The following is a 9,641-nucleotide window of genomic DNA, read 5'->3' as shown; positions in this document are numbered from 1 at the left end:
GGGCCTGGAATACAGTGGTGAATAAAAACACATTCACTGAATTATGTTTACAGGCTTGGGGAGGTAAGATTGATAATCGAGTAAGAAATCATGATGATAACTGTATGTGCTACGGAATAGGTAAACTTATGACTCTAAGGACTTAATCTTGAATAATCAAGGAAGGGTTTTCAGGGAAAATGGCTGTTAAGCAGAGTCATTTGTTCTACAGGTTGGCAATAATTAACCAACACTAACAGGTGGGAAAAGCAGTGCCGTCCATTCCATAGACAAGGCATGAGTTAGAGCAAAAGTGCTGCAGCCAGGCACAGGAAAGTCCTGAGTTCATCTGTCCCCAGTAAGCACTCAGGTCTGTGCCTTGAATGTAGTCTCGAAGCCACATGAGTTCAAGTAAAATAATAAAATTCCACCTACATCAAAGTGTATGTGAAAAAACATGAGGTCAACATTATCCTTCAGATATTTTTAAGGGCTCTAATCACCCTTACTTTTTTTTTTTTTTATGCTTATTTCCATAATGCTTGTAACTCAATAGCTTAAGAAGCCAAATCAGTGAGGGGGAAAAAAGAAAAACGACTAAATTTTTGCTTGAAGATGAGTTACGTTTGTTTAACAACAAGAATCCGAAGGACATCAGATGTTTCCTCATCTGTGTTCTATACATGCATGAGTTGAAAGTCGGAATAAACATTTTTTAAGCTCAGCAAATTTTCCCCTCTGAGCTGGCCAGATGGTACAGATAAACACTAAGCTGGTGGTTAGTAATCAGGGCCTTCTTTGATGGTAATCAGTTTTTACTGATCAGTGCAAGAGTGTTTCCAATAATCCCCCCTTCATTTATGAAATAGAGTATGTGCTTAATTTGCATCAGCTATACATTGGAGCAAGCATTTGCCATTTGCTTATAAAAATAAAGGCTCAACAGCCATTCCACAAACTAAAACGGGGTTATTTTAGCTCTACATTCCAGTTCATTTTGTTTGAAGAAGAGAATTTTCTGACTGATAAGGATTCTAAAAATATTTTTACTCTGAGGCAATAGACATTAAGTTCAAAGTACAATTTTTTTAAAACTGAATTTGAACACCGAAAAATATACTCCCAAGTTGATCTTTCCCCTACTGTTGTGAGTTTCCATGGTATAGAGCTGAAACTCATTTTGCTTTACTTCTTTCAACAAAACATGATTTTTCTAGTGGAGCACTTGTTGCTTTTTCATGGTGCATTAAATAGAAACTCTAAGTAAGTCCAAAATACAGCTGCTTCTGCTCTGATAAGCAGCCAAAATTATCTAAAAAAAGGAGTACCTTCATTACGGCACATCTCTTTTCAGTCAGTAGCTTCCTAGTCCTATAATGCTTAGCATACTGATTATTTAAAAAGAAATAATTATGTCACTGACGATTAATGTTAAAGAAACAATATCAACACTAGTTCTGGGGAGCTTAGCTTAAAGCACTGCAGAAGAAGCCTACAGTCACCACCATTGCGGGAAAAATTTTTTTAAGTGCATTTAAAAACACTCTGTTTTGTTTTTTAAACCATTAGGAATGTCCACTCAGCTAAAATGAGTGACCCAAAATGAACTGATTTCTTTGGCCACCAGTAACAATTATATATATTTGGTCTTAAGCTAAGCTTAAGGAGATAGTTAAATATATGTGGTTTCATTTCATGAGAATGAAGCCAGTCACATGAAACACTATTTTACAGGACTGTTTCAATAAGATATCCAAAAAGATAATTTTCTGGTAATAATGCTTATGGAGAGTATCTTAATATATTTAATGATAAATAACGATAAAAATAGTTACAGTATGTCTTCGTATCATTCTTCCTTTCCCAAATTTAAGTCCATTTAAAGTAGTTTTCCTTGGATATAATATAAAACTCTATCAATACTCTTTTTAAATTTTTATTTCTAATTCCATTGGCAGTATATTATTTTCATTTATTTATTTTTTTATAAAACTATAGTAAGAACACTTAACATATTATCCACCCTCCTAACAGTATTTTAAATGCACAATATACTATTGTTAATGATGGGCACAATGCTATCCAGCCAATCTCTAGAGCTCATTCATCTTTTAATTTAATGAAATTGATTAACTTGACTTCTTAACAAAGGAAAAGTTTCAGACTCGAAACTTACACATGCAAAATCCATTCATGCACTGGACTATGACTTGGTCATATTTCCAAGGATTCAGGAGACATCTGCATATCTCCTTCAATTTTATGATTTCATTAAAAAAGGGCATCATATGAATTAATTCTTTTGCTGAATAACTTCTGAAAATGTTTACAAAGTTTCTATTTGAATAGGAACAGAAATCCTTTAATGACTAAGACCTACACAACTTAAAACATAGCCTTTTCTTTGCACATGACTGCAAACACCACCAAAACATCAGAACACCCATGGTATGACTTGAGTGAGGTATCAAAGGTCAAGGTATCTACTAGTAGTGTAAAGTTGAAACTTATGGCTCATTTGGCATTGACCTGATGTTGTAGTAACACAGGAGGCAACATTGCATTTGGGCTAACAGCTTGAGTTTTACAAATGTTAACGTTTATCCATCATATCGAAAGGTTAACTTTCAAAAAAAGTGAAACAACTTGAGAAGAGCTCCGTATTATTCCTGGAGGTACAGGCCCATTCCATGAAGTGAAAATTCTCTTAACAGGAATAATAGCAATGATTTTACTTTTAAGAGGTCAGCACTAGAATCAGATGAGATATGTTTGGATTTCATTAATTGTCCTGTATTTCTATAGCTTTAGGGTGCTATTTAATTCACCACTGTGAATGTTTGTTAAGTGGGACAATAATTATCCCAAAGATTAACTGGAACTATGAATAATGCAGTTAACCTGGGGCATATATTAATTCTGTGACGAAGTTTTGACTTCTCCAAATGATTCTATTTTCTAGAAGGCATAGAAGTGGAAATGTAAGTTAAACTCATCTCATTTTTTAAAAAAAGTTTATAATATAAATAGTATACATTAATGGAAGAGAAATGAAATTTATATCGCTTAAACTTTCCTTAGTAAAATCCTTAAATAATATGTTCGGCTGCTTTTCATGCATCTTTATCAACTGTAACATCTGGTTGTATATATTTATAAGTACAATGATTTCTAATACTTAAAACCAAATAAGTTGCCTTTCCAGATATCTTATCTGGAAAGTTGTCTTTCCAGACAGTTTATCTTTTTTCATAAAAAGATAATGGTCTATGGTCTATAAACATGTATCTATTTCAATTACATAGAGACTCTAGGTACATCTAAATGGACCTATAAAAACATATGTTTATGAATTGTTTAAAAAATCTTGTGGCCAGGCTCGGTGGCTCATGCCTATAATCCCAGCAGCACTTTGGGAGGCTGAGGCAGGTGGATTACGAGGTCAGGAGATCGAGACCATCCTGGCTAACGTGGTGAAATCCTGTCTCTACTAAAAATACAAAAAATTAGCTGGGTGTGGTGGAACGCGCCTGTAGTCCCAGCTACTCAGGAGGCTGAGGAAGTAGAATCGCTTGAACCCAGGAGGTGGAGGCTGCAGTGAGTCAAGATTGTGTCACTGCACTCCAGCCTGGGCAACAGAGCGAGACTCTGTCAAATAAATAAATAAATAAATAAATAAATATCTTGTATTAGCTTTTTCTGAATGACTTAATTCTAGTCTTCCAGGACTATATTTTCTCCTTCTTTTGCTCTTTTAACTTTGGCTTTGACCATGCACCCCTTCTATCTCTAACCTCACACAAAGGTTTTGTTAACATAGACATGTCAGTAATCTGGTTAGAGGTGGCCTCTGTGTGTGTGTGTGTGTGTGTGTGTGTGTGTGTCGTGTGTGTGTTTACATTTTAATTTTTTTCTTCTCATAAATAACTTTCATATTCTTTAAAAAAAATGGTACAAACAATATCTCAGAAAGTCTCAAATTCTGGTGGTCCATCTGTGACACTAATTAATTTATTCCTAGTAGATACGAACCAAACACTATACTAAAGTGTAAAATAAAATGTTTGGAGCTAGCAAGGTCCATTTAAAAAACAAATCCACATAAGAAATTATTTTTATAAAGGCATGTTAAAAATGGCAAGATCAAATATAACAATATTACAAACACATCACTTCCTAAAAATATCATTTATTGTTGCATATAATGAAAGGTAGCATTTTGTACGATTGGAGGAATCTGATTTGTTTATTCCCCTCTCCTCAACAAATCAGACCCCTCTAGAGCTTAGAAGCTTAGGACTAGGTATCTAAATTAAGAGCAGTATCTCTAAGAAAGTGGAATAGTTGGGCTTTCGGTGCTTAGGTGACTGACAGGGAGGTACCTATTGAGGAATTCAAAAGAGTCAGTAGATCCGATCTGTGATATAAATGCAAAGGTTTGAAAGGACAACAATTTATTAAAACAAGCGTGTAGACAGTGTTTCCTGACATTCTATGCAAGGAAAGCCACATAGAATATGTGTGGTAGATATGGAATGGGATAAAAGAGAGAGTCTTGCAGGATTCAGCATGAACTAGATCAGAAAAATAAATAAGATGAAGGGTTTGCTAATTATTCCAACATCTCAAATTTTCTTGGGGAGAAAGCGTAGGGTCCGCAAGTTAATGCTAACACAGCAACATATTATTGGCAGAAAGCAAATAATTTACAAAGTGCACAAATTCTGCTGACAGATATTTAATTTTAGAAATCATAAGATGTCTTGTCTGAAATATCCTATGATAAATCATGGGAGTTTGGAAAGAACAGGTATCCAGATGTCTTTGAGGACTATATTTGAAACTTGTATCACATAGATTACTTTATTTGTTGAAAACTCCTGAATGATGCCTGATGGTAATGGAAAACCTCTCCAAGAGAGAGCAGGTGCAGGGAAACAGCTGGGGGCTACCGCAGGTCCTATGATATGAGAGGACAGGGGCAAGTAACCCTCATTCTGAGAACTCCATCTGTACAGAAAGAGCCACCTCACCACTTTGCTCTTTGATTGTAGGCTATGCAATGTGATGTATGATTGATGAAATTGTGCTACTCTTTGCCCCATGCATCATAGAGAATCAAAGACTCCAGCTGATCATGGCAACAAAGCCTCTGCTTACCACAAGTGAACCTGCATCACTAAGAAACAACCTATGTCTAATGACCTTCAGACTGTCTACCCCCAGTGGTAAATTACAGAAGTAATCAATAACATAGTAAAACTGTCTAGTCTAGTATATCAGAGTGACACTGAATTAATAGTTGCTCTTTATTGATTATCCTATCATGAAAACGGAGAATTTGGGAAATAACTGACTGCCTTAGTTCCAGTCAAGTTATTGAGAAATGAAAAGTGTAAAGCACTCCAGCTAACTGGGCCTCAAATATAAATCTTTTCCAAGGTGCACTCTATTACTCATGGCTTGTCAGTCGTACCTCAGCTGAAGGATTTATGCAATGTCTTCTTGGCACAGGGGCAATCTACTATAATTACCTACGTGCAGAATTGCTCTCAAATAGCACAAATGGTGGGTGACAGTTATGAATCACAATTAGTATGGTCGCCAATCATGCAATGAGTAAATTGATCTGTATTTTATCTGTATACCAGCACATCAGAACCTGACTTAGAACAATAGTATAGATTTATCCATAAATGCTTGTTAGGTCACTTTTAAATTTGCATAATATTTTCTGAAAAACCTAATTTTCTTTCCTTAAAGATGACAGCCAAGTCAAGCATAAGCTTTTATTTCAAAGTTCCCTGCCAGTCCATAAATCCCATTCTACTGCATGCTTAGTAACTCTCGGTAGCTTCCTTCTCCTTTGCTTGCCTGTTGCTCCAGGATCTTCTGTATCCATGCTTACAGCTCCATTCTGGGCAGACACCTTATGTCCCCGGAGCCTTGCTTTTACACTGACCACAGGTCAAGAAGCATTTATCGATTCATATAATCAGTTGCAACTTTGAACAATGGATTCCTGAGAGAATGATCATTATGCTTCCAATAGCAGACACCAGGAAATACACTGTCAACAAAATTTCCTGGCTTTGGAGACTGTAGGATTTCAGAACTGCATTAGACTGTTTCTAATTTCTAAAGACAAAGAGGAAGAATATTAATTTTCTTATGTTTGGCCACCATGATAATAGCATTTTTTCTTTAAAGGAAATTCTGTCATTTCCTTTATGGTTCATGGATGAACCTCACATTAAGTGAAATAAGCCAGGGACAGAAAGATAAATATCACAGAATCTCACAAATATCACAGAATTATGTATGGGGTCTAAAAAATCGAACTTTCAGAAATTGACATTAGAACAGTGATTACCAGAGGCTCACGGGAGGAAGGGGAGAAGGAGAGTCAATGTAGAAAGAAAAGACACTGGTCAAAATGTATGAAGTTTGAGTTAGGTGGGAGGAATGACTTTCTGGTGTTGTATTGGACAGAAGGGAACTATGGTTAATAATAATGTATATTTCCAAAAAGTTAAAGAGTGGATTTGAAATGTTCTCATCACAAAAAAAAAGATAGTATTTCAGGTGATTAATATGTTAATTACGCTTATTTGATTATCTTACAATACACACATATTTTGAAATTACAGAGACGGATGGATCACGAGGTCAGGAGATCGAGACCATCCTGGTTAACACGGTGAAACCCCGTCTCTACTAAAAAATACAAAAAAAAAAACTAGCCGGGCGAGGTGGCGGGCGCCTGTAGTCCCAGCTACTCGGGAGGCTGAGGCAGGAGAATGGCGTAAACCCGGGAGGTGGAGCTTGCAGTGAGCTGAGATCTGACCACTGCACTCCAGCCTGGGCGACAGAGCAAGACTCCGTCTCAAAAAAAAAAAAAAAAGAAATTACATTGTACCCCATAAATATATCTAATTGTTATAAAAATAAAAAATAGCAGCCTGTGCAACATAGCAATATCCTGTCTCCACAAAGAATAATTTTAAACGAAGAATAATTTTTAAAAATTAGCCAGGTGTGGTGGTGCATACCTGTAGTCCTAGCTGAGGCAGAAGGATCCCCTGAGCCTAGGAGCTCCAGGCTGCAGTGAGCTATGATTGCACCACAGCCTTCCAGCCTGGGCACCAGAGCAAGACCCTGTCTCTACTTAAAAATTTTAAAATTAAAAAGCAAAGCTAAAAATTATTTTTCTCACAGGTATAGCAGGGGAGGGGGTGGGGTAGGCAGGAGAAGACTTAATTGTCTTAAGCATGACACAAACGTCTGAAAAATAACTTTCCTGCAAACTGAAGATGTGGCTCCACGCGCTAGTTTCTAATCTGTCTCTACTAAAAAACTAACTTTGAAGCTCTTTGCTCATATACTACATAGCAGAGTGCAATCCCTCCCAAATCAATATTTGTTATATTTCACACTAAAAGAAAATTAAACTGCTTTTTAAAATCAGAGTTTATAATGCAGTGCCTAATTCGTGGTTATTTACTGACAATTTTACTACAGCATGCCTTTGCAACTGCCTGCATACTGAACATTTTCTTCAAAAATGGAGAATAAAAATAAAGGCAGGGGAAAAAAAGGTTAATGAAAACAGAATATAAATTTCGAAAGTTTAAAGCAACTTTTCTTTAACTTTACAGAAGTAATACTGCTCATATATTGAAGATTGATCCCATGCTGTAAACATAATCACTGTGGACATGAAAGAAATCATACTTTGTCTTTGAAATGATCATATCCTATGTTAAGAAGCACTTAAGAACAATAGCAACAATTTACATATTTTAGTGCTTTTCATTTCAATGATTTTTCATGGTGCTTTACAAACTTTAAAAGATGCTGAGCAGTTGCAACTCAAAAGCATATGTAACTAGAGGAACAAAAAGGCAAGTTTCAAATCCAGTGAGGAAATGAACATGTAATCATTCACTAGAAATTTTAGGTGAATGCAGGAGAAAGCATATCAAAGGTTGGTATATTGATTTACTTTGGCAATGTATATATACGGCATATTTTATTGAGTGGTGAGTCTTTGGGGTGGCAGCCTGGACCCTTGTTGAGAATACAATTGACATGGCATTTTTAGATAGTCAGGTCTGAGGGAGAAGGCTTGGCTATTCCCTGCCCATTAGTCCACCCTCATCTGCTATGCAGGCCATGCTCTGGTTGACCCCTCTGAGCTCTGAAGCTTGAAGTTGCGTGAGGACCAAGCCAGGCTCCCAGAAGGTGAGTTCACATAGTTTCTCTTCTAGCTCCCGGCAAAGTCAAATCCTCTTTACTCCAGGTGTGAGAGGAACGTCTATTGACCTCTTGCTGTCTCTAGCTGTGCTCAGGGTGTAATGAACTCTTAAAATCCCTAAGATGCCTTTTGGGTATTCTCCAATCCTGAGAAGCAGCTTAACACGGTGGTCAAGAAAAAGGGCCTTGCATTCAGTGGCTTGGGGCCATTGCTGGCTCTGTTGCTTTGGGCTATTAATTACTTAATATCTCTGAGCCTCAGCCTTTCTATGAATGAAATGGGAAATGTACACAGTACTATCTATTTCTTAGCTTTCTGTAAAAATCAATTTCAATAATACTTGTATGACATTTATTACATTGTGTGGCACATAAAATAATTCAACTAATGCCCCTGTTATTCAGGATTTTTTTTGTTATCTCAGCATTTTTTTCCTTTTTCTTTCAAGCTGAAGGGGGACAGTATTACTTAAACAGGGTATCTACCACATGGCAGCACTTCTCATATTTTCTTTCTACACCTGATGGTACATTCTAGATCATAGAGTCAACATATGTTATTGGAACCATGACCAAGGAATCAGAAAACATGGAATTATAGACCTGTCTCCCCAAGAACAGCCTACCTTTCTGCCACGATGGAATTTACAGTTGGTTTGGGTGGGTTAGTTTGAACTTGTCTCACTGACTATTGGAAATTAAGGTATTAGTATAGTTTTTAAGCACTTAGTTTAATAGAAGGAAATTCTGTAAATAAGGTATTTAGGAAAATATTAGGTTCACATCAAACCAGGATTTTCTTCTTAGATCCTACCATTGAATCTAAAGATCAAGGCCATACTTACTAAATCTGAAGTCTGATGTAAGGTGAGTTATGGCCATAGGAAAACAAGAAGCTATATTGATTTTGTAGCACGCATATAAAATATTTCTTATAAACCCACGGAATAGGCCGGGCGCGGTGGCTCAAGCTTGTAATCCCAGCACTTTGGGAGGCCGAGACGGGCGGATCACGAGGTCGGGAGATCGAGACCATCCTGGCTAACACGGTGAAACCCCGTCTCTACTAAAAAATACAAAAAAAAAAACTAGCCGGGCGAGGTGGCGGGCGCCTGTAGTCCCAGCTACTCCGGAGGCTGAGGCAGGAGAATGGCGTGAACCCGGGAGGCGGAGCTTGCAGTGAGCTGAGATCCGGCCACAGCACTCCAGCCTGGGCGACGCAGCGAGACTCCGTCTCAAAAAAATAAAAAAAATAAAAAAAAATAAACCCACAGAATAGCTCAAAATGCCTGACGCAAACTTTAGGCATTCTTGTCATATCAGCTGAGAGTAACAGCCATTAATGAAGTTTCCCACAAAGGTAAAATAAGTGTCCTTTAACGCTGACATAGGAATCAGTGTGAGGT

At 37.1% G+C, this 9,641-nt stretch overlaps 1 protein-coding gene across 1 annotated transcript in view; it reads right to left on the bottom strand.

The window, feature by feature from the left end:
- Positions 1-9,641, bottom strand: part of GPC6 (glypican 6) — a 1,182,247-nt gene that overhangs the window by 632,424 nt on the left and 540,182 nt on the right. The window lies entirely within an intron of this gene.

The sequence above is a fragment of the Theropithecus gelada genome, chromosome 17 (genome assembly GCF_003255815.1).
Source record: "Theropithecus gelada isolate Dixy chromosome 17, Tgel_1.0, whole genome shotgun sequence".
Classification (NCBI taxonomy): Eukaryota; Metazoa; Chordata; class Mammalia; order Primates; family Cercopithecidae; genus Theropithecus; species Theropithecus gelada.
This window is presented reverse-complemented; position numbering and strand designations above follow the sequence as displayed.